The sequence below is a fragment of the Podarcis pityusensis genome (genome assembly GCF_964106645.2).
Source record: "Podarcis pityusensis genome assembly, chromosome: 8".
Taxonomy (NCBI): domain Eukaryota; kingdom Metazoa; phylum Chordata; class Lepidosauria; order Squamata; family Lacertidae; genus Podarcis; species Podarcis pityusensis.
The window spans coordinates 87,811,523-87,836,099 of NC_138033.1; the positions used below are offsets into that span (position 1 = coordinate 87,811,523).

Sequence of the window (24,577 nt, forward strand, 5' to 3'; positions counted from 1 at the left end):
CTCCCAAGGAGAGCATGGCACAACTTCCTGCCACACACCTGTGGGTGAATCACATCCAAGTGCAACAGAGCCACAGCTGCTGCTTAATTTGTATTGATCAAGGATTCCTTTCAGAATCTGGCTAGATAGATCAACAGCCTGACTCAGTATAAGGTAGCTTCCTATGTCCTAAGTTGTTCTGAGTCTTTCCCATTTCTCCACCTGAAGCCCATGAGCATGTGCAGAATGCGCTTAAACCCAATCACGTCTGAATCTAACTGACATTCAGGGGCAGGGCTAGCCCACATGCTTGAGCCAATGCATTTGTCTACACTGGAATACAGCCTCTGAATAGCCAATAGCTAGACCAATCCAACAGCGGCAGCCTGAGATCCTCTAAATCTTATCTGGCTTGAGATTTGTAGACAAGGTTTTCAAGGGCATCAAGAATGCGCTCCCCCCCCCCCTTGCAGAATTATGCTTCCCAGGTTGGTTAACCATGACAGTCTGAAAATGGTTAAAGCACAAGTGCAGACAGGGCTCAGATGCCCCTCTCTGCGCAGCCCTCCAAATCAGAAGCTGAGCATCCAGCAAAGCACAGTGGAAGACTTGGGAGAGGAGGGGAGGATGGAGAATTACAAACAAGCGTGAACACTCACATTCCCGATAGGAAGGAGAGAATGGAGAGACCAGGCTGAGAACCAGCCAACCAAGTAATTGTATACTATTTCATTTCAGGACTTTATAAATCCAGAAAATTGTTCTGAACAAGACAGCTAATTTCAGCTCTCCCCAGTCCAATCCCAAAACTCTGGGCCAGCCTTTGCCAACTTGGTGCCCTCCAGAGGTTGTTGGGAGGGACAGGTGGGAATTGCAGTCTAACAAACTGTGAGGGGCATCAGGTTGGCAACACCCCAAACTTGATTAGGGAAAGTGCCATAGTTCTGTGGTAGGTAATCAATACTTCAAGGACTGCCTCTCCCCATATGAACCGACCTGGACCCTGTGATCATCATCTGAGACCCTTCTTTGTGCCCCTCCTCCATGAGAGGTCCAGAGGGTGGCAGCACAAGAACGGGCCTTTTCTGCGGTGGCTCCCTGCTTGTGGAATGCTCTCCCCAGGGAGGCTTGTCTGGCGCCTTCATTATATATCTGTAAGTGCCAGGCAAAAACATTCCTCTTCTCCCAGATCTGAAACCTTGGAGAGTCACTGCCAGCAAGTGTAGATGATACTGAGCTAGATAAGACTGATGGAATAAGACAGCTTCCTAAATTTCGCCTCCAACTTGAGATGCTGGGTTTAATCCTCCTTGCCAGCCACCAGAGCTTAGTTCTGAGCCAAGGCAGACCACAACTTAAGACTTTCACTGCCACAAAGGTCCCGATGTGCAATTGCTGCACCGGCTGTGGTTTTACCCAATGGTGAGGGAAAGGCACTCTGCACAGGTTCATAGTCTTGGGGGGCTTCAAATCCCCACCCAGCCACAAACTTGAGTGGCAGCATGCAAGTGACTCAGTTTCAATTCCCCATGTGTAATCTGAGAAAAGGCTTCTGGGGCTAATAAGTGCCCCTCCACGCACATATTAAATCCTGCCAGCAGCAGGCAATCCACACAAAAAGGCAGCAACAAGACTAAATGGATACCAGCATTGCCTGGAGGATAGGTCTATCAGTAGCAAAGAGGACAACACAAAACCTCCATGTACAGAGGAAGTATACCTCCAAATATCAGGTGTTGTGGAGAAAGAGCAGAGAAACCACATTGTTAAAAGTAGGGAATTGGTTCCCACAAAAGAGGACGTGGACAAATTCATGAAGAAGGCAGCTATCCACAGCCACTAGCGATTGTCGCCAGCGTTCAAAACCTGCCAGGTGCCGGGCGCATTTTGCACCTGACTATTGGCCACTTGCGACCAAGTGAAGATGCCCAGGTGCCAGGGTGGCAGCTGACGTCACCACCACCTGGAGGTGCCTGCCTGGGGATCTTGTCTGTTTTCACACACTAGCAACACATCCTTTAGAATTCTATTTGTGATATTTTATCTGCACAATCAGAAAGAAATTCAGGAACAAAAAAGTTGTATTGAAAAATACGACTTTTGAGCAGTCTGGCCCCAAAGTGGAAACTAGACATTCAATTTTGGCAACTGTAACCCTGGTTTAAGGAGCCATTTGGCGCCTGGCTTACATAGCCGTGCTCTTGTGCTCAGGTCCTGCTTGCAGGTCTCCCAGAGGCACCTGGTGGTCAGCCATTGTGAGAAGAGGGTGCTGGACTGGATGGGCCACTGGCCCGAACCAGGAGCCAGGCCTCTTCTCACAAAACATCTTCGCCTTCACAAACCTTGCCTGTGAGCTTCCTAGAGCTGGCGATCTGCTTACAGAATATTGGATTAGATGGCTCTGTCATCTGACACAGTGATTTATATATTTGCGTGCTGCTCCCACTACGTACATGTGCTCACACACATGCGCACATGTGCTGGAGGAGAAAATGAGTCCTTGCTCTCCTCGTCCCCAGTAATGTGATTTGCTGGCTGCCCCCTTCCTCCCAAGGGCAGAGTTTCATGCCACACTTCCCAAACTGGCTTCCTTCCAAGGCGGCAGGAGTCAGGGGGCTACCTGTCTGTTGGCTCTGCTTGTTCGCAAGCCAGTTTGCCTTCTCTTAAAATTATTCCAAACAGGGAAGCAGCAAAGTCAACTCCCCACACGACCCTCCGGTCAGCAGGACTCTGCAGAGTGTGCCGGTTAAACCATAGTAGAAAACTGCCCCAGAGAGCCCACCCCACGAGCCGAGGCCCGTCCCTCCCCTCCCCCATCAGGCACACAAAGCCAATTAGGACGCCGTGGTTTTTTAATATCATCAAAGCGCCTTGCCAAGGCTCCCAACAGCCGCAGCCGTTTGGCCTGCATCATTATGCCCACTTAGCAGATCACAAGCCGGGGATGAGTAACAGCCCATGGGGTGGCTAGAACCAGTTTTCACGGGCTAATTTAAAATTAAAGTAACTATATATACCTACAGAGCAAAGCAAGGTATTTGAACCTAGAAAACCTGGGATCCACTTTGGCTTGGTCACGTGCAGACACAAGCCACTCAGGCACCAGGGTAATTTGGGGGCGCCTGTGGCTCACCTGAGCACTGTTGTCGGAAGGATAAATGTAAAGAACGTGGCCCATTAAAATGTTCTGTCAGTTATTCCCTAGGCAAGGTTGGCAAAGTCACTCCTGCCCCTCAGCCTCAGGGGCGCAGTCTGTAAAACGAGAAAACTGCAGACCTAAAAACACTGCTTAGCATCTCCACACCTATTCCAAGGGTTCAGAATTGCTTCACAAACATTTACCTCACTAATCCTCACAACAACCTTTTAAGGTAGGTCCACAGACAGCGAAAAGCAAAGACTGGGAGCCAGCTGTCTTGGCTGGCCATCTGACAGGCACCGCAGGGGGTCTGGGGGTCCCTTCCAACTCCACAAATCTATGATTCTTGGTAAGTTCATGGCAGACCCACCCAGAGGGCACTACTGACTGAAATGTATATCAACTGCCAAAAATAAAGTAGCAAAATAAGTCCGTTTTGAATGACCTGCTTCCTTCAGCCATCCTGCTACATTTCTGTATATGGTTGGTATCCAAGTAATTTCTACAATGAAATTAATGAGTTAGTTGTGTCAATTAGCATCAAAGAGTCTCCTCTGAGGAGGACAAGCATGGGATGCAACCCTTTGCCTGACTTTTTAGTCATTATCTCCGAAGTGCTGCATCTATGCCTACAAAGCCACCAACTAGCAAAAGTGAAAATGCTGCCATTTCCCTGGTCTTTGGGGGGCAGAGCCAAGTGTGGGTCTCTGCTGAGGGCAGGCTGGGTCAGGGCCCAATAGCTTTCAGAAGGCTGTGGAGGCAAAGGCCACTGCAAAATCTGCCTTTTCACCTCAAGCGTACAGCTGAACAAGAAAAGAAAAATATCACCGATTATTTGACTACCAGGGCCACGGGGGGGGGGCATGCAGCGCAAACCACTATGTAGATGAACAGAGGATCTAAACTAGGTTTCCACCCAGTTTTATTATCCACTAACTGTATGGAGGGGGGTGGAATGGGGGAAGCAAAATAGCCTGCACTGGCTCTATTTTAAAAGAAAGAAACAGCAATGTTCTCCGAGATCCAGGCCAAGAGCCACGGCCCTCCACACCAGAAACCTCTGCCAGGACTTAGAAATGCAGCCCAGCCAACTCACCACAAATCCTTCGATCCAACTCTCCCCAAAGAAGCCTCCCCCTTTGGTCAAATCCCCTTTCTTGTGGCTTTCCTGTGCTTTTAACCACTTCCTGTCTTCTGAATGAGGCCAGCGCTGAGTCAGCTGTGTGTAGGAACCAGGGGGGAGAGAACGAAACAATTAACAGTTCCAAAAAAGCAGCAGTGTTTTCCTTTTCCAGCTGAGTCGGAACTGCAGCCACACCTTCCTCTGCCCCTGGGAGCGAAGTCCGCCTCACTACCAAGAACACGCAGATGGATCATGTCTTCTGCAATCTCTGGCAAAGGCAGCCTTGCCTGGCCAAACTCACGCCTCCCCCCCCCCCCAAATCAACTCTGGGAAGGATGCAAGGCGCTGTGAAAGGCGGCACGGGAGGGAAGGAGAGAAGGGAAGACTTCCGATCCTCAATCCAACCAAAAGCTGGCTACTAGTTCACAGCAGAGAGAAAGGCACTCTGTACAAGTTCAGAGGCTACCACTTCATGCCAGCAGAGTCTCAAAGCCAGGATTCCTGTGTTCCTTTTTCCTTCAGGGGAAAGCTGCAGTGCAGGCTGACAAAAGTGAAGTATCAACTAGGAAGGAACCTTATCAGGAACAGAAACAACACAGAACACAGAAAGCTGTCTTACATGTTCCATCTAGCTTAGCACGGTCTACACTGACTGGCAGCGGCTCTACAGGATTTCAGGTAGGAGTCTCTGCCAACCCTACCTGGAGATGCCAGGACTGAACCTGGGACCTTCTGCTTGCAAGGCAGGTGCTGTGCCACTGAGCTATGGCCCTTTCCCACCATAGACACCATTCAGCTGCCCTGAAGGTCCAGCCCAGCCACTGGCCAGAGTGAAGCAGGTACCTCTGGCTGCAGCTGCTGGGAGGCAGGAAGAAGCAGCAAAGGCTTTGGTGCTCCGTGCACAACACATACACCCATCACTACTGGGCACGGTGGCCATGCCTCACCTCCACTGTCGGAGGCAGTGCGCCTCTGAAGGCCAGCTCCTGGCATCCCATGTGGGCAGAGTGCTGTTGTGCTCAGGTCCTGCTTTTCAGGCTTCCCACAGGCATACGGCTGGCCGCTTTGAGCACAGAGTGCTGAACTAGGTGGGCCAGAGGCCTGATCCAGCAAGAAATCTGTCCCCCAAGTATGCCTGCTGCTCTTGCGTGTTGCAGAGGAGCCTGTTCTGTTGTCTGTGTTGAAGCAAGTGATTCCGCCACCAGCCTGCTCAGCTTTTCTGTATGGAATGGGGTGGGAGGCCAGGACAGAGCACCCTCTTATGGCTTACAAACACTCACTCAAAACATCCAGTTGAGCATGCAACAGCAGGGGCAGCCATCGCCAATGGCTTTCCGGTTCACATGCCACTGGGCCAACCTGGCACCTTCAGCCCAAGATGGCTAGGAATAGCCAGAAGCCGGGGAGTGAGTGACCTCTGGAAAACTTGACTTATCCCAGGGGGTGGACTGGGGGGGTGGAGGCCGGAAGAGACATCTCACTTGCTGGCAGCTGAAACAACCATTCAGATGCCAGGCTACACCAATGGTCTCCACCAGGCCATTGCCAAGTTCTATTTCAGAAATTCCCAAGAAGACAGGAGGAGGCTGCAGAGGCGGGTAATGGATCAGTAAACAACACACCCATCATGCGTCACAATCCCCAAATAAGCATTGATGTGGGATGAGGGAAGGTACCCCCCCAACACACACACAGAGCAGAAAAGCATGGGGAAAGATGCAGTAAGTCAAGACAGGAAGAAATGTGGACTTCTTTATCCTGGACGACATCAAGGACCACCAAATGACACAGAAGCAGAGTTCTACTGTTGACTGTTGTGGGACTGAGGGCGACATCAAGATGCTCATGGTTGCTGGCTGGTCTTTCTGGTGCATCCTCCACAGGTGAATCTTCATTAACTCAACCCAACCACCTTGCCCTACTTGGGCTGCGTTTCCCTGGTACTTTATCAACCCTAGCTTGAAAACAAAAGGCATTGTAGCACCTTCAAGACTACCAAACATATTATTATGGGGCATACTTTCTTGGAGCAGAATCCCCTTCCTCTCCAAGAGCAGCATTCTGGCACAGTTCCTGTTCCTTTCAAATGGGTTTGCATAGGAGAAGTTCCTGATTAGAGTGTGCCTGCACCTTAACTGTGGAGCGGACAGAATAGAAAATCCACTTTGATTTTCCTGCTCAGACCCCCGAATACCTGGGGTGGAGAGCAGGTTCACTCCAAGACGCCACAAGGCAGGGGTTGCCAATGTGACGCATGGGAGGACGGCAGCTCCCACCAGTTCCTGTCAGCACAGCCAATGGGCAGGAATGATGGAGCTGCAGACCACAAGACTTGAGGACATGGCATTGGCTATGCCTGGCTCCATCCCAGATTGGGGAAAGCAAGTCAAAACGGGTCCATTATCTTCCTTTGGGGTTGGAGGGCAATTCCTTTTTTGAACTAGCTGCTGTATTCTCCATTGAACATAAAAAAGAATCAGATGTTGTAGATCACTGAGACGGATTGTCACAACCAGAGAGACCCGCTGTGCATGAGGCGACCTAGACATGGTGAATTCTGTGTAGTGATGCTCACATGAGAACCTGGATGAAAGCCAAGGCCTTTCAGGTCTAGCACCCCATTTCCCAGAGTGGGCAACTAGGTGCCCCTCAGAAACCCACCATCAGGCTGTGAGTGCAGCAGTCGTCTCCTCCGGCTGGCATTCCTAGGGATGCTGTCTCTCCTGGAGGTAAGATACAGCCATCAAGACAGTGGGCACTGATAGCTTCATGCTGTGTGAATTTGCCTAATCCCTAAGTAGGTGGTGATCACTATATCTTACAGCAGCAAATTCCCAGTTTACATGCATGAATCATTGCTTCCTTTCCTCTGTCCTAGAATCTCCCAGCATTTCAGCGTAATTGCAGGATTTTTGATTCTAGTGTTATGAAAGGGGGGGTGAGGGGGGTTCACTTTCTCCATGCCATGCATCCTTTGATAAGCCTCTGTTATCCTCCACATGCCCAGACATCTTTTTCCTACACTAACCCCCCCCCCATTGTTGCGATATATCCCTTGACAATCATCGCCACCCTTTTCAGAGATGTGTTATCTACACTGTGGCCCCACTATGTCTGTACAATGTGGCCCTTTGAGGCTCTATCTGAGGCAATTGGGTTTGTACCTCCTCCACAGCCACACCCTCTCCCCCTAGAACAGCGTTTCTCAAACTTGGGTCCGCCAGTTGTTGTTGGACTGATCATCCCAAGCTAGCAGGACTAGCTGCTGCCCAAGACCACCCCTGCTTTGCACCTTCCTTGAGGGTTCTTGCCTGGCTGGACTGTTGTCTTAGACCTCTGATCATGCCCCCCACTTGCCAGGGCAGAGAATAAATAGCAGGGGATGGGGGTGTAGACACTAGCCTATGGTATAAAGCTAAAATTCACTTGTTGCTACACCTACTTTTGCCTTTGGTCCCACCCACCACTGGGATGCGGCCCCCGGAAGGCAGTGTGGCCCTCCAGTTGAAAAGGGCTACCCACCCCTGCTACAAGGGCATTCCTCTATTGGCAACTTTGTTTTTATCCTTCTCGGCCTGAGGGATACCTCCGATTCCTGGGACTGGTTCAGATTTGACTCTTCCATCATTTACAGATTGCAGCACTAACTGAGAGACATCACACATCTTGGCACCCTGGGCTTGAGCTCACATCTCCAGGGCAAGTCAAGCGGGACTCAACTGCAGAGCATGCAAAGGGTGAACTGGCCGCAGAGCACACAACCCCCATTCCCAGAAGCACCTCTGAGATGCAGGGTCAGGGCGAGTTACGCAGCACTTGGAAAGCCCTGGACAAGACCAGTTTTAGAATTCAGCAGGCCTGAGGATGGTGGGAGTCACAGCTGCTATTGTTCTTCATTAAGGGAAACAGGAAGAGCCCTCCCTCCTCCCAAGGTCCCCGAAGGAGGCAGAGGTCACGGCAGAAAGAAGCCTATAAATGGATCTCCGGAAAGGGAAGAAGGAACAGGGTCAGTGGACTGTGGGAACCGAAGGCTATTACACCAGGAAGCCCCACCACCAAGCACAGTCGAAGCAGAGCCAGATCTTGGATCTCGGCCGTCACCATCAACTGTGGGAGAAGCATGTAAAGGAAGGGTTTTGGAGTCAGCCCAGAGGCCATGTGGCCCCTCCAGGCCCCTGGGATTCTCCCTGGACCCCACCTCTCGCCAGCCCTGCTCTCTGCTCTCCTAGAGCGCTTCCTTCCTTGCTGGAACTCCATCACCCAACTAGGATGGTGCTTTTTGCACAGATGTCCCCTTCAGTACAGAAATAAAGGTGACACCCATTGCTCCACCCCCTTTTGCCTCTGGCCCTGCCCACCACTGGGAAGTGGCCCCTAGAAGGTTGGCCAGGAGGGAATGCGGCCCTCAGACTGAAGGTTCCTCAAACCTGGTCCTACTTAACTTCATGAAGGAATCAGGGGGAACTGTGGAGTAATAAAATAAGCACCCTGAACACGTACAGAATGCATTTCTCCCGGATTCCAGGATAGCACAGCAATGCTTCAGGTCAAAGGCTGCAACCTCAAGACATGCTGCAGCCCCCAGGCCTCTTTTTGCAAATTAGCCCCTCTCTCCTGCCCCACCACCCTGCAAACTACACTTGAAATCATTTTATACAACCTTCCTCACCCCTCAATTTGTGTGGATTTGGATGTGCTAGGCTACTATAAATTTATGCAAATTTAAAAATAGCTCACTGCTTAATATTAGCAGCTGCCTGAAAAACCAGACTTCAGTTATAAAAAAAGCAAATGTGAAAATTGGAATAAAGGGGGCAGGAAGATTCCAGCGCTCAACAGCTTCTCCTCCAGGCCTTTTTCATAAAGATTCAGCTCCTTGGGGCACAGGAGAAAACACTCAACTTGGGGTTCATCTGTGCTCAGTCATAAGAAACTTTAAAATGTGAAGAGAGATTCCAGTGTGAAAATGCTGGCTTAGAATTTATCAAGAAGTTTGACTCTATCTGCGCAGGGGTTTCCGTTTCCACTCCAGCTCTTAAATAACACAGCAAATCTAGAATGATTGTGTTGTATCACCAATTAATGCTTCCACGAATGATCCACTGGGCTTATACTGCATACATTTTAGCATTAACTGAATGGTCCCAAACTCTGCATTTTGCATTCTCTTCCCATTTCTCCCCACAGGTCACCTCCCCTTCCCATCTGAAAAATGTATAATCTGTCTGCCAGGTGAGGAGAGGTCCATGCAGCTGATGTTGTGGATGCTGTAATCCACGAAAGTATACCCTATAATACAGGGATGAGCAGGCTTGCAGGCTTTGCTTTGTTGTTTTTTTAACTCCCCCAAATCCACCAATTAGAGCCTGGTGCAAAATATGTGTGCTTAGAATTAAATAATTTGGAGTCCAGGAATTAGTTCTGGGTACCAGAACTGGCTGAGTTTTGTTGCTGCTATTGTTAAACAAACTGAGAGTCAGAAATACTTCTGATCTCCTTCAAATCACCCAGAAATCTGCCTTGCCCATCCCTGACATAATACACATCTTAATCTTGAAGGTCCCACAAGACCCTGTTGTGTTCACTGTAACAGACAACTGCGGCTATTTGTATATTTGGTTAGGCTGTCTTGGGTAGCTTGCAAGTTGGGGGCTGCGGAACTCAAACTGGAACTACTCCCTCCCCCCAGTGCTGCTGGCCGGAGGCAGGTTGAATTGGCTGGTCAGACTCCTGCCAAACCCTTCTAATTCCTGCACTGTGAGCGAAGGAGAAACCCACTCTGGTACCATCGGGTGTCTGAAAGTCAGTGGCAGCAGGAAACCCCACCCTCTGCACAAAAGCCAGATCTGTAGATCACTGCTGGATCTCAGGAGAATGGCAGCAACCTTGGCAAGTGTTGAGCAGGTGCTTACAACCAGATCAGAAATAGACCAAGATAAGCAACAAATGTGGAAAAGTCTGTTTAGTGCACACCTTTGGAACCCAGCAACACACCCTGCCCCGCAATTCCCCCCCCCCCCCCCCGGTTTATGCATCTGGGCTGAGCCAAACCATGCATGCCAACAAGAAAGCTACTGGACTGAATGGGGGTGACCCCCCCCAACCGGAATATAGGGAACTGCTTTAGGCCAAGTCAGAATCTTTGTCCATCCTTACACCAACTGGCAGCAGCTCTCCAAGATTTTGGAAAAGGGTTGCAGCTCACACCTTCTGCATGCTCTGCCCTTTCCCCAGACGGTGCATCAGGAACGAAGGGAGCCAAACAGTTTATACCATAACACATCCTTTGCCAGCCTAGTGCACTCTAGATGTTTTGGACCCCAGCTCCCAATGAGCGGAAGTTGCCATCCAAAACATCTGGAAGACTCCAGGGTGGCAAAGGCTGTGCTACAGGTGGACTGCTATCCCCATCGGCCAGCACTGTTGTGCCCCCATCAAAACCTCTCTCAAGGCACTTCAACGCATTTTGAAGGTTTTTGTTCCGTTTTTCACAATCATGCAGTACTGTATTTTATGAAATAAAATTAACAAACTCTGGCAGGGAGGGGGAAGATCATCTGACTCCAGCCACAGACACCCTAGATGCCACTTGCAAATTTGTCTTCATCCGCTAACAAGCAGCACATTCCAACCTGACACCCCCCTCGCCCCCCTGTCAATTGCTGAAGAGCCAAGCGGCAAGAAATCCACCATTACCCACAGGCCTGCATGAGCAGCTTCAAACGGGTTAGAGGATGCTTTTGATAGGGGGCTGATTATGTTGGCAAAAGGTGGCAGGAACATTCCTATTAATGCTGAAGTGTCCATCAGACTCCAGGGGCGGCAATGAAATCCTGACTAGAGAAACCACCAGGCCACTTACTAATGCAAATACACACAGGTAGCTCTCAATTATACACCAGTGAGGACTACTTTCCAATGCAAATATATTCAGCTGCTACAGTTAGATAGCGGCTTACATCTCAAAACAGTTGCAGTTGCCCAAGTGAGCCAACAGGCTGGAGAAATTTGCATTAGTGCAGACGGTAACACCAGGCGTTCACTCTCCACGGGGGAGAATTTAAAGGCCTTTCCACTTGGCTGAAAGGAGATCTGTGCCATTCCACCGTTACTTCACCAGCTGAAGCCAACTCAGTAGGAAGGAGCCAATTTTTACCTATGGCTATATCAAAGAACCACCAAAGCTACCTGAGACTGCAGAGCTGAAGCGAGACACGCTTTGGCCTCTGCCATGGAACCAAGTCTCCCTATCTCCCAGGAAGAACATTCTGCAAAGGGAAGGTCAACCTGGCCCCATCCATCATCTAATGAAGGCACAGCTGCTCCAGTGCTCGCTTTCTTCTTCCTCCCTCCCCAATCCTTTTTCCTTTCGTGCCATGTCAGTTACAAAGCATCATTTGTTAACTGCTTCCTGTGTCTTGTGAATATACATTTTTCTCTTGACCCATAAGATTTATTTATTTTTACATTTACCTTTCCTCCAAGGAGCTCAAGACTGGACTCTCCCCCCGCCGAAATCCTGTTTGTACCTGTATCTTGCTTTTAAAATATTAAGTAGTTTAGAAATGCTTCTAAATAAATAAAAAAATTGTGAGCCTATCAGATGGCAGGGGCCATCTTATTTTTCAGTATGTGAACAGCGCTTAGAAAATGTACCCTTTGTTAAACTATGGCATCTGTTTCTACAAGATGCGGTGAATTTTAAATGTTTTAAATATGAATTTAAAAGGCGATTAGGCATTGGTCACTAACCATAATGGCCATATAATCTCTCCAAGATCAGAGGCGTGGGGTCTCTGACTGCCACTCACAAGCAAGAGAGGGCCACCGCCCTCATGCTTTCCTCATGGGCTTTCTGGAGGAAAAACCACGGACACCACCTTGAGCTCCTCCTGGGAAAAGTTGCAATAGAAATGCAATAAATCTTTTAAATAAATCTGGCAGATCACTGTGGGCAGCAGAATGCTGGTCTCGATAAGCCATGTCTGGGGGACCTGGGGCCCTCCAGGTGCTGCCGAACTACATCTCCCATCATCCCTGGCCACAGGCCATGCTGCCTGGGGCTGAGGGGAGATGTAGGTCAGCAGCCGGAAGTCCCCACACCTGAAACAGACCTTTGCTCAGACCCATCAGGAACTGGATCCTTTAAACTAGAGATATTGCGTGAATATACATTCCCACGGAGTTATCACAGATCTTCCCATTTTTGGATGCTGTGAAGAAAAGAGCCATCGAAGTCAGCAGAGCAGTTGCACAACTCCCAACTAAAAGAGGCTCTGGAATAGCCAGTGAGTCAAAAGGGGAAGAGGACAAAATTAAGCCCCAGGAGAGAAGGCAGAAGAGCAAGACTGTGGAAGCACGTTTATTGGGTTCTGAATAAAAATGATTCAGCCCAGATCAGTCCACCTGAAATGGCTACTTCAGGATGGATTTTGGGGTGCCAATAAAGGCAGCAATTAGGAACACAAACAGATCTGGCCACCGTGGACCATCTCCCAGGATGTTCCATTCATTCCACCGGGGCTTCCAGGGGATTGTCTCCCATAAGTCGAGGGGCAGAGGTTCTTTTTATCTTAGACTACCACACAGATGGGGACCCTGTGGCTCTCCAGATGTTGTTCAATTATAGCCCCTATCACCCCTAAGCGCTCTAGCTGCTGATGGGAACTGGAAGACCAGCAACTCCTGGAGGGCCACAGGTTCCCCATCAGTGCTGTACTACATGGTGGGTCAGTCTTAGGCAAGAATACAAAGGGAACTCCTCATCCAAGGAGCTAAAATTTAGGCAGAAGGAAGGAACAAAGCAGGCTGGCCCTGTCTAGATTGCTCCAGCAAGGAAATTGGGATGCTTTCTGTGGTGGGAAAAACATATACAAGATGAATGCCTGTAAGGTGCCAATCAGTCCTGTCCCTACACGGAGGAGTTTCACACCTTGGCAAGACAGACTAGGAATAAAAACAAAATCACTGGTGTCATCCTTGGTGGCTAAGAGGCAGAGATTCACACCAAGAGGTTTCCAGTTCTAATCTCTTACACTCTGCCACTAAATGGCATTAGGAACACTACAGTTCTCTCACCCTCAGTCTTGCATCTGCAAAATGGGGATAACAGCACTGGCCAACCTTTTAGGGCTCATGTAAAGGTTGCTGATTAGCATTATATAATATTGAAGCATTGTGCACATATGAAGCTTAGAGCTATTGGTCCATCAAGCTCAGTATTGTCCACAGACTGGCAACAGCTCTCCAGGGTTTCAGCTGGAAGAAAATTCCCAGCCCTGGCTCCAGATGTTCTGCATGCAAGGCAGATACTGTGCCCCTGAGCACAGCCCTTGCAGTCCCCAGTTTCACCCTGGTGGCCGTGGGTCTCTCAGCTTGCCCTGCAGAGCACCCACTGCAGCAAGTGGGTGGGTGGGCTTAGTCCAGGGCCTCTTCTTTAAGGCAGACTAAACAAGAACATGAGTGACAAACTGTAGGAGTCCATTAAAGGATCCTTCCCCAAAATGCAGAGCTCTTTTTCTAGAAAAAGAGGTGACGGAACTCACCATGAACACCTCCCTTGTTCTTTTATAATGGCAATGGTGCCCCCACCTGAGAGGTGCCAGAACTGAGTTCTAGCGAGTTCTGGCTGAAGAAAAGTCCTGCTAGGCAGCACCTGCACCTACACACCTCCAGTCGCCCCCACCCATCATGAAAATGAGCAAAGAACCCCGCTTGTGAAATGAAACAGGCCCCAGACTGGGAGAGTGAACTACTTGGAGGTCCCAACAGCCTGGCTTTTTATATCACGGACTGGGCCTGGGCAGGACCCCGGACAACTAGCTACATTTCCCCAGGCAATTCATCATAGCAGCCTTTCCAGTTGTTTTGGACTACAGTTCTCCTCAGCCAGCACAGCTGCATTACAGCTTGACTCACTTGCTTTGACCCCCTGATGTTATTTCCCATGTAGCATGCCTGTTCCTGAAGGGCAGGTAATAAATAGAAAAAGTAGCAGGCTTTTTTGAAATTAATGGACTGAACAGAGTAATGTGTGTTAATTTTAAACAGGTCTACTCTGTGTAGGACTAACACTGGATACACCTTTGGGTATGCACAGCTCTACATCTGTGGGGCCTCAAAATGAGTCCACCTTTGGGTTAAGGAGGTCTAACAGGGGGGTGTCTTGTTTCATGCCCAAATCTACCCTCCCCAGCAAGCATTTGCCCACTACTGCCCTGGTGACGTTTGCCACGAGCTCCAAATGCTGTAGCCACCCAGCAGCAGAAATCAGAGGCAATCCCTGACGAAACGCTGTGTTGGCAGCAGGCAGGAGAAAGCAGGCAAAGGGAGGAGAGGAAACAAGAGAGAAAACAAAAGATGCAGTTTGCTGCCTCCTGCCCTGGCTGGGAAGATCTTGGCTGGCACAAAAAGCGAACACCAGTGTCGTGTGTGTTTAAATTAGTACCCCTCTGAAAGCCACTTCAGTCGTCTGGAAGCCATGAAGCCAGCTCCACCCCAGAGGCAAAAGCCACAGAGTCAGAGATAAAAGAGCCATCAAGAGATCAAGGAGGAGGATCTGTGGCTCTGAGCCATTTAGTAACTAGCTTTACTACCGCCTCCTCTCACCCCTCCCCCACAAAGCCCAAAATGCTTCTGAGTTGAAGATTCCCAGATCCTGCCTACAGAACAGAAAATAGAAGGGGGGGAGAGACCACTCCCCTCATTTGGGAAGATGAGGAGGAGGGCATGAGGGTGCCCCCTGCTGGAAAGGAATACATAGACATCCCACTGGCCCCCAATTCTGTAAAGCAGAAGGCATAGCTCAGGTGAAAGCAGCCTTCCACAACCAGGTGCCCTCCAGATGTTTTGGACCACAATTCTCATCAGCTGTGCTGGCTGGGGCTGAGGGAAGTTGTCATCCAAAGCATCTGTAGGGCACCAGGTCGGGAAAGGCTGGGGAAGGATGCGTCCCTCCTTAGCACCCAATTTGCTTTTTCCAGCAGAGGAAAACTCACCTGGGGTTCATCTCATTCAAGTCCTAAGCAGTCTACATCTTGCAAAACACTTGTAGAGGTAGAACAGTTTCGTGAAAGACCAACATCCTCAGTTTAACATCAGCAAGGTGTTGACAGGAGGTTAACGTGGGAGGCTGTCATTAGCCCCCACCCCAGAGTCATGTAACTATCAGAACCTTACTAAGATGATCTAAACGAATCCTTACAGTAATCCTGTGAGGAAGGCTCCCTCAAATAAAACGAGTCTAGAAAGAGAAGAAAATTGGGGAACCTGAGTAGCAGAAGAGAAAGCAGGAATAAATAAGCAAAGACTGCCCACATTTCCTTTGCTAACTTACTTTGCAGATGCTGCTACTCCTGTGCTAATTAAGAAGGAGGGACAATTACTCCTCGCCTCCACGCCAAAAATCAGCTCACAGATGAGAAACCTCAGCCAGAGTGGATTGAGAAGGAAAACTGACACCCAGCTGGCATACACACAACAAACAGGTTCTGAGCAAAGCTATTAGTCCAAGAACAGCCCAGCTAAATGGAACGGAGTCCCATGGAGAAGCCCAGCCAACTATTTCCACCTCTGCAGACTCACAAGCAGGGCTGGACAGGTGAGGGGGGGGCTTTCTTTTAGTTTGCCCCCAGAGGTACCTTGCCTCTGAACATGGTGGATCCATTTGGTTATCATGCCCCAGAGCTGCTGGCAGACAACCCCCCCCCCCTTCTCCACAAATGCGCCTGGTCCTTCTTGCTAGAGTCCATCACCACATCTTGTGGCAGTGAATTCCATAAGCTCATAACTTCACATGGAAATAAGTCTTTCCTTTTTCTCAACCGTGAACCTACCAACAATTTCAAAGGGTGACACACACAGAGCAAATTATATCTGGCTTAATGAGGCATTGAGAAGGGGGATCTTTCTCTGCTTGTGTTGAAAGCACATTTTACAGAGCAAGGAATCCACATCAAGTGTTTCCATCAAATACATCACCACACTCCATACCTCTGTGATTCTATGGCATGCAGAGTTGCTTACTTCCCAACTGTCCAGCGGTCCTATGCCCTGCTAAAGCAGCTGTTCTGCACCTTCACTGGCAGCTGGCCATCACACTTACCCCCATGCCCAGAAAAGCATTCCCTGCTGCTTCTGCAGATCAGGCTATTATTAAGGCCACAACAGCAAGCCTAGCAAGGGGCTTTTTGTTCGCTTTTCCTGGTCAGCTGGCAACCCTATTCTGTGTGGCTATGGGATGTGTGGGTGTGGAGAAACGGCAAGGGAGACTGGGGCTATCTGGCCAGTTTTGAACTGGAGAGTTTATTTAAAATAAAAAGCTACATTGAACGGCTGTTGCCTCCCATGCTTTGTACTGATGTGAACAAGCCCCAGGGATCTATTTGCGTTTTTCAAATTACTTAAGAGAAAAAAGAGGGAGGAGAGAGAAAAGAACATTAAAAGCAGGAGGGGAAAGAGACTATAGAGGCTGAAAAGAAAAGCAGCCCAGATGGTGTTGTGTACACATACACAGAAGGGACTTTTTTGTGTTGCTCTGTTTGAAAAGTGGGGAGGCCGCCCCAGACATGCAGGGTTCAAATGTTTGCTGACAAGAGAGACATCAGTATTTCTTCTTCTTTTTCCTTTTCCTTTTTTCCTCTTTCCTTTTTTGGGAAGAGCCTGTCAGTGGGGGAGGGCAACAGACCCAAAAACTGCAGCAGGTGGAATAAATATTAGATTAAGATTGTGAGATATATATTAGTGGTGAAGGAAAGGAATAGGAAAGGTTGAGTAGTGCTATCACTAGCCAAATATCTGCTAGAATAATTTTCACGATTTTCTGCCTGGGCCGGGCAGCTCTTGGGCCCGAAGCAAGAAGCCAGAGCAGCTGGCTTAGGGACAACTCTCCCCCCTCCACACACCTGGGGGAAGACTGCCAAGGCAGCGCGAATGCTGCAATCCTACCCAAGAGTCAAGGCTTCCCCTTACCTGGAGGCAAGCCCCACTGAACTTAACAGGATTTGCTCCCAGGGAAACACCAGTGGGATCGGGCTGCGAGCCTAAGAGAGCAGAGGATGAGCGCATGCCTCGCTTGGAAGGCCGGGGAACTTGCCTCTAAGTAACTCTGCAGGCAGGCAGTGGAAGACAGGAGTGCCTGGCGTGCTCTGGTCCAGGGGGTCACGAAGAGGCGGACAGGACTCAACAACAGCAACTATGCAGGCAGGAGGGTCGGGCTACCAAATGATGCAGAGGGGAGGGGTGGGGGCGGGAATGCCCCGGGCAGGGCCCGGCGGGGGCGGGGAGAGATCTCGTAACGCGCTCCTCCAAAAGTCACCAGAAGAAACTTGATCCGGAGCAAACACAGGCACACGCCCCAGCGCGCGCGGGGGGGGGGGGGGGAGTTGCGAAGGAAGGCGAGAGGCGAACAGAAAACTTTCCACAGCTGTTTTTTTCTTTGGCTTAAAAAGAAAACAGGCCCACAAGAGGGAAGCAAGCCTAAAACAACATTTTAAACCTGCGTTAGCACGAGAAAGAAGAAGGGAAAACGAAGCCCTTGTGAGAAATTGAGGTGGGGCAGAGGTGCTCCGCAAAAGCTCTTGAGAAGAGCGATCCAGCGCATATTTCCCTGGGAACTGTTGCAGCCAGCGGGACTTACTCAATGAACGTGCAACAGGATCGTGCCCACGTTCCAGATAACACTTGGTCGTTTGCAAAAAAATATGGGGGGCCAGCAACAAATAGGCAAATCATATCTCTCTCTCTCTCTCTCTCTCTCTCCCCCCCCCACACACATAGCAACACCCCCAACCCTCTCCGGAGAGAAAGGCGCTGGCCAAGCCCATCCTTGGCCAATGCGCGATCTACTGGATCCCAGGAGAAACCAACGGAAGGACGGGCGGGGGGTATATCGTCACACTCTGAGCCCGTTTCCAAAAGGGAATCGTCTTTCTCTCCTCCACCCCCCCCCCCGCCCAGACAAATAAATTAATTTCACGCCAGAAGCGCTTCTCTGCAATGTTGATGTTATGGTGGGGAAATCAGAGGATGGGAGGATCTGAAGCGCCGGCGAAGGAGAAGGCGAGGGGGGCCCCGCGCGTGCACACGGCATTGTAGGCAAAGGGGTCTCCCCAAGGAAACTCTCTGTTGGCCGGGCTGGGCGTTCGCCAGGCAGACCCCCCCCCTCCGCCGCCGCCACGCAACACGCCGTTTGGGCCCCGGGGAGGAGAGATGGGGGCGCTTTCTTTTCTGCTTCCTTTCTCTCGCCTGCGCGCAGCGTCCGCCCCTCGAGCGACCCCTTCCCCGGACCCCGCCCGGCAAGGTAAACAGAGGCAGACCCGGCGGCCAGACAATAGCGGCGGCGGCCCGAGAGGAGCCAAGCGCGCCAAGGCGGGGAAGACCCGCGGGTTCCTGGGGCGCCTCGGCGCTCACCTCTCCGGCAGCCAGCCCCGCGCGCCGTCCTCTTGCGCCTCCTCGGCTCCGCCAGATGGGAAAGGCGTAGGTCCCCAGTCGGCGCCCCGGCTTCTCCCGCACCCCGCGCCGAGGGGACGCCACCCCAGAACTTCGGGCGACCCTCCGGCCGCTCCTAAGCCGGCGCTGCTCCGGCGGCTGCTCCTCCCGCTCGGCGGCTGCTGCCCCTGCTCGGCTGGCGCGGGAGTGTTTTCCTGGCTCCCTCGCTCGCTCGCTCGCTCGCTCCCGCCTTCCTTCGCTCCCTTTTGCTTTCGCTCTCCTCCTTCCTTGACGTCAGGGCCGGGGCGGGAGCCGCGAGTCGGGAGCGGGGGGCGGGGGGCGGCGAGGGCGCGCGCTCTCCCCCCCACCCCTCGCCTCCTCGCTCCCGCGGGACGGGGTCGCTCGGCCGCCGCCCTCCCCAGGCGCCAGGCTCCCTGGAGCGCGCCCCCTCCGCGGCCAGGAAGGCGCCCTGGGGAGGCCCTCGGGCATCTTCCCCCTCCAGCCCCGCAGCCCCCCGGCCCGGCACTCTGGATTTCGCAGCTGCACGTGTCTACCTGGGTGCTTACAACTCACGGAGCCACCATTCCGCGCTCGCTCGCTCGCTCGCCGCGAAACAAAGCCGAGCCTATTCTGCTCCGCGTCCAGGCGCCGGGGAAGGATTCACACGGATTATTCAAGCGTATTCGCGCCTGTTGAGCGCTGCCCTCTGCCGGGCAGAGATTCTTTCTGGATGTTACCTTCCTATTCCCTACACGGCGGGGAGGAGTTTCCTTCCCTTCCCCGCGAATTCGTTTTACTGGCTGAGTTTCCTTCCAGCAGGAGCGGGTTTCAGATACAGGATTAAGGCCACAAGCCCGTTTAAGGGGTGCACGTGTGAAATGGCTCCCCCATTTGAAATGGGTGGTTTTCTTGAGTCAAAATGAGAGTACCCCTAAACATTTTTTAAAGAAAAACACACACTGGATATAGGAAGCATACACAACCTTCACAAATGTGCAATATATAAACAATAATAAAGCATAGTAAAAAAGTAATTTGGGAGGAGGAGGGAGTACCACCCCACTTGCCTTCCCATCACAATGACATTGCCTTCTCCGCAACCCAGCAAAGAAGATCAGGCCAGTGGTCACATCACCCCAAAGAACTGAGCACGCAGTTTTGCCTCCAACCAACTGGGGTTGGTTGAGGTCTTTCCAGCCTCTGCCTCCTGGGCTGTGTTCACACGCCCATTTGTTCTGCATCCGGTGGTTTAGTTTGTGAAGCCACGTGGACACAAGAACGTAAGCCACAATTCACATCTATCTGGGAGTTTCTCAAGAAATAATGTGCTTTGATGTGTGTCCCCCCCCCCCAGCCCCCTCAAGCTTTGATCCAATTGAACAGGTGAGCCAGATGAAGACATCCATGCCCACTCAGATGACTGATGCAAGTGCAATTTGAAACAGGGATTTAAGACGGGTGATGTAGGTACTTAAAAACACCAGAAGAGCCCATCTAGTCCAGCATCCTGTTTTTGCAGTGGCCAACCACATGCCCATGAGAAGCCAGCAAGCAAGACCCAAGCCCAAGAGCCCTCTCCCCTCCTGTGGTTTCCAGCAACTGGTGTTCAGAAGCACCGCTGCCTCTAACTGTGGAGACAGAACATGGCCATTGTGACTAGGAGCCATTGCTAGCCCTCTCCTCCATGAATTTGTCTCATCCTCTTTTGGAGCCATCCAAGTTGGTGGCTGTTGCTGCCTCCAGTGGGATTGAGTTCCACAGTTGGCCTTGGGTACTTGGCTTGAAGGAAGGCGCCCATGAGATTCCTCCTGACTCTGGCTCTATGAGCTTTGGTGCTGTGGGATCTGATAAGGGGGGAACCTCCTCAATCACCTGCTGATCACAAGCATCAGGCTCACAGCCAGCTCCTTTGCTGGTGAAACTGCAGCCTTTGTCTCAGTTTCCCGATCACTGCTGGGCTCCCGGGGCCAAGACCCCTCTTCTCCATCACTGTTCTATCCCTCCTGAAGGCCAGTCAGGATTTCATGTGGCTCAGAGGCTGCTCTCTTAGGCAATATAAAGACAACAATAACAATGCACTTTAAATTATTCAAAGTTCTTTGGTAATCCTATAACAACTCTGTAAAGTAGGTCTGTATAAATATCCCCAGATTGCAAGTGGGAGAGGGCATGGCAAGAGAGTTGGCTTAAGCAAGGTCCTTGTCCTAGTAACTTTTGAATTGAGCACAGGTAACTTTTGAATTTGGTTTCTTGGCACTGAGAATGAATGGTACTGGATGCGGGCAGTGAGCTGGAGCCAAATGAATACTGTAATGAGTCCTGCTAGTGCCATGGTACCCTTGCCCCCTAATTGGCTCTGACAGGGTAAGGAGAATCCACCCCCCCAACAAGCCAAGTTGGGATGAGGAGAGGGGAGATTGTTCCATCAAAAGGGGTTTGTGAGAGGTTTTACTTGTCCTGATGTGCACACATATCTTTTGTCCCAGTGTCACATCTGACCAAAAAGGTCTTGCAGGTTTTTCAGAGCATGGTGCTGATCATGCCAAGGTTGGAGCTTCAATCCCTGTATGGGACAGCTGCATATTCCTGCAATGCAGGGGGTTAGACTAGATGATCCTCTGGGTCCCGTCCAACTCTACAATTCTATGATTATAATTCTATGATTATGACTAGAGGCAAAAAATGGGGTGACTATACGCACCACAAACAGCAGTCCCTCGTTCATCTGCTCTCTAACATGAATTGGTTTTATCCTACACAGAGTAGACCCATTGAAATTAATATACAGTTAGGTTAGTAAAAGTTAGTTGGATATGATCCACTGTCTCTGGATCAGTCCTTTCCAACCTGGTGCCTTCCATATGGTTTTTGGACTACAACTCCCATCAATCCCTTGCCAGCATGGTCAATTGTCAACAGCGATGGGGATTGTAGTCCAAAAACCTGGCAGCACCAGATTGAGGTTAGGCCACCGAAGAGGCACAGCCAAGCAGAAAAGACTTCTAGGAATCATCTCACAAGCCACCTGTTGTAGCTTATTGATACCCCCACAAATATTCTGAACTCAGGCATAAAGAGCAGCATATAGACAATCCTAATAGATGATTGCAATTAACAAGCAAACACCTGAAGCTGGGAGGTCCTGCTGGTGATCTGCAGGACGGGTGGGCTGAACCAACTTCAGCTTTGCACACAGCCTACCTGTCACCAACAGAGCACCTGAAAGGATTTTCCACCAGTGATGCTAGGGCGCCAATAGATGGCTTCTTCCTGAAGCACAATTGTTGTTGTTTTTTTGGGGGTAGTGGGGGGACCTTCCTAGAGAAAGCAGTTGGGAAGGGAAGGTTGATTCCTGCCCATCTCTGGCACAGGCCTATTTGTTTTGTCTGGGTGCCCTTATCTTTTATGGCTTCATTGAACACATTGTGGCCCTATGGCAGACTCCCCAGCCTAGTACTTTCTAAATCTATTGGACTCTCAACTCCCAACAGCACCAGCTTGCATGGCTGCATTTCCATCAGCCACAGCATCCTAGAGCCACACTGGGGGGAGCTGATGGAAGCTGTAGCCCAACCACCTGGAGGGCACCAGGTTGTGTTTCTCGCTGATTCTGTTTTATCCCTTTATTGGAAACCGCATTGGAATCAGCATACAAGTTGCCTAAATAGATAAGCTGATGACTCCTGTTTCCCTGCACCTGGGCTTTCACCATCCATGCAATCCTGTTATCTCTGCCTTCCTGTCATTTGCGCTGTGCTCTTGCACAACACCCATTTGCCTCCAGATCAAAGGGGCTTGCGTGGGACACAGGAAGCTGCCTCCTCCACATGGGCTATTGTCCATTTAGCTCAGTGTGGATGGGGGGGGTGCTTTTTCAGCCTGAGAGAAGCATGCCAGTGGGGGCAAGGCCAGAGGCAGAGGAGAAGGAGAGAAAGGGATGTGGCTCTTACCTTTGTGCAGGAGGCTGCACCCCAGCTGTGCAAAAGTCTGAGTCTTCCACAGGCACACCTCTATCCAGGGAAGCAAGAGGCATTAATATCATGGTTATATGACATATTCCTCTCATGGGAGGACCAAGGAGAGGGCTGGAAACCCAGAAGTGCTCCCCAGAGTCTCCAGCTGTGACTGGTCCTCTCTGTCACCTGCTCCTTGATCCTTTATCAACAGATGTCAGGGACTGAACCTGAGACCTTCTGCATGCAAAAAAGGTGCTCCACAATGGGGCTCGCAAACTGGCATGTAATAATTCTGCGTGCGGACTTGCATTTGGATCTTCCACACCAAAACTATTTGGAGCTGCCCAGCAGACATTGCAGTGAGTGGGGAAAGCAGCAGCACTTTCCAGCAACAACAGTGACTCACCTTGTCTTCATCCCTGGAAAGGTGATCATGCAAGCAATACGCCAGCTGTTGCATCTGCCTGGCGGAGCTTAAAGTTGCAACCGAAATGACTCAAGTGACGGTCAGCAAACGGGAGCACCAGAAAGACTTGGTTTATGAGTGCAAGAAACTTGGTGTGAAGAGGCCTGTAATGGGGGGAAGGAGAGTTACATGGCATTCTTAGAAGACTGGCCCCAGGATATCCTCTCTGGGGCTGCAATAAAATATGTGAGGAGGGGGCCCTAAGGCAAAAGAAACAATTTGCCCCACTAATGAATATGCAGCACAATAATTGCTTCCGAGCCAGCCTAATTAAAACCATTCTTCTTGCCCAACTCCTATTTCTTTTATTCATTCATTTTATTACATTTCTGTCCTGCCTTTTTGCCAAGGAGCCTACAGTTGGTGCATACAGCTATCTGCCTCCCCTTTCTCTCCTCATAACAACCTTCCAGGGTAGGTTAGAGAGATGGTGACTGAGAGATCACCTGGTGAGCATCATGGCCAAGCTGGCCTTTGAACCCTGGGTGATCCCTCACTACACCACACTGGCCTTCGAATGAGTTTGTGTCGGAGAAGGACATCTTGATGGATTGGGTCCCCCCTCGGGGTGGGGGTGGGGTTCTACCTCACGGAAAGGGCTTCAGAAAGATAGGAGATGGCTTTAAAGGAGGGCTACACAAAGTGATGCAGGCTGCCAAAGGCCATTGGCCAGGGTGGCTGCGTTCTTCTGTGCAATATGCCTCTGCAGAGCAGCCGCCGGGAATTGCAAGCGGGAAGAGCCCTGCTTGTGGCTTCCCACTGTGTCTGCTTGGCCACTGTGAGAACAAGATGCTGGACCAGATGCACCTTCTGCCTGACCCAGCAGGGCCTCCTGATGTCCTTACATTCATCTCTTGAGGATACTGTAGTTCTCAATTTCCTGCATTAATCTTTCAGTTGACCTGGATGGTGAACAAGGCTCCCTTCTCCCAGCTGCATCTGTCTCCCAGTTTGCACCTAAAACCTGCCACCTCTGGTGTGTGCACTGTAACTGCTTATCCCAATCTGGTGCCCTTCAGATGTTTTCAGCTGCAACTCCCCTCAGCCCCAGCCAACACAGCTGTGCTGATGCTGAAGCTGATGGGAGCATGGCTGTGGTGTCTGGGGATGGCGGGAGGGAGCTGTCGTCTGAAGGGCACGAGATTTAGGAAGGCTGCATTGCAGCCTTAAACTGGTTTAATCAGAGTTGGAAGGGACCCAAGGGTCATCTAGTCCAACCCCCTGCAATGCATAATTGTTCTTTTCCCAGGACAGGAGAATCTGAGTGTTGTAGTTCTCTCAAAGAGGATTATGAATTCTCAATAAAAAATGGTCAGCACTCTCACCAAACTACAATTCCCAGAATGCTTTAGGAGAAGATGTGACAGTTTGCTATAACCAAAATTGACCTTACTCAGCAGCGGACATGTTTGCTGCCTTGCAGCAGAGCCATCTCTGCTGCTGCTTTTTCCAGGCATCCGGAGCCATTTCCATTCCCAGTATGACTA

At 50.6% G+C, this 24,577-nt stretch overlaps 1 protein-coding gene across 2 annotated transcripts in view; it reads right to left on the reverse strand.

The window, feature by feature from the left end:
- SEMA4C (semaphorin 4C) overlaps positions 1–19,350 on the reverse strand; it is a 62,474-nt gene extending 43,124 nt beyond the window's left edge. Inside the window, exon 1 of one of the 2 annotated variants that reach the window (XM_081018160.1) lies at positions 19,223–19,350. The gene's annotated coding sequence lies outside the window, so the exon portion shown is untranslated. Of the gene's footprint in view, positions 1–18,650; positions 18,946–19,222 lie in introns of those variants that run through there. The other variant, XM_081018159.1, reaches the window with a different exon arrangement.
- Between the last annotated feature and the right edge of the window lie 5,227 nt (positions 19,351–24,577).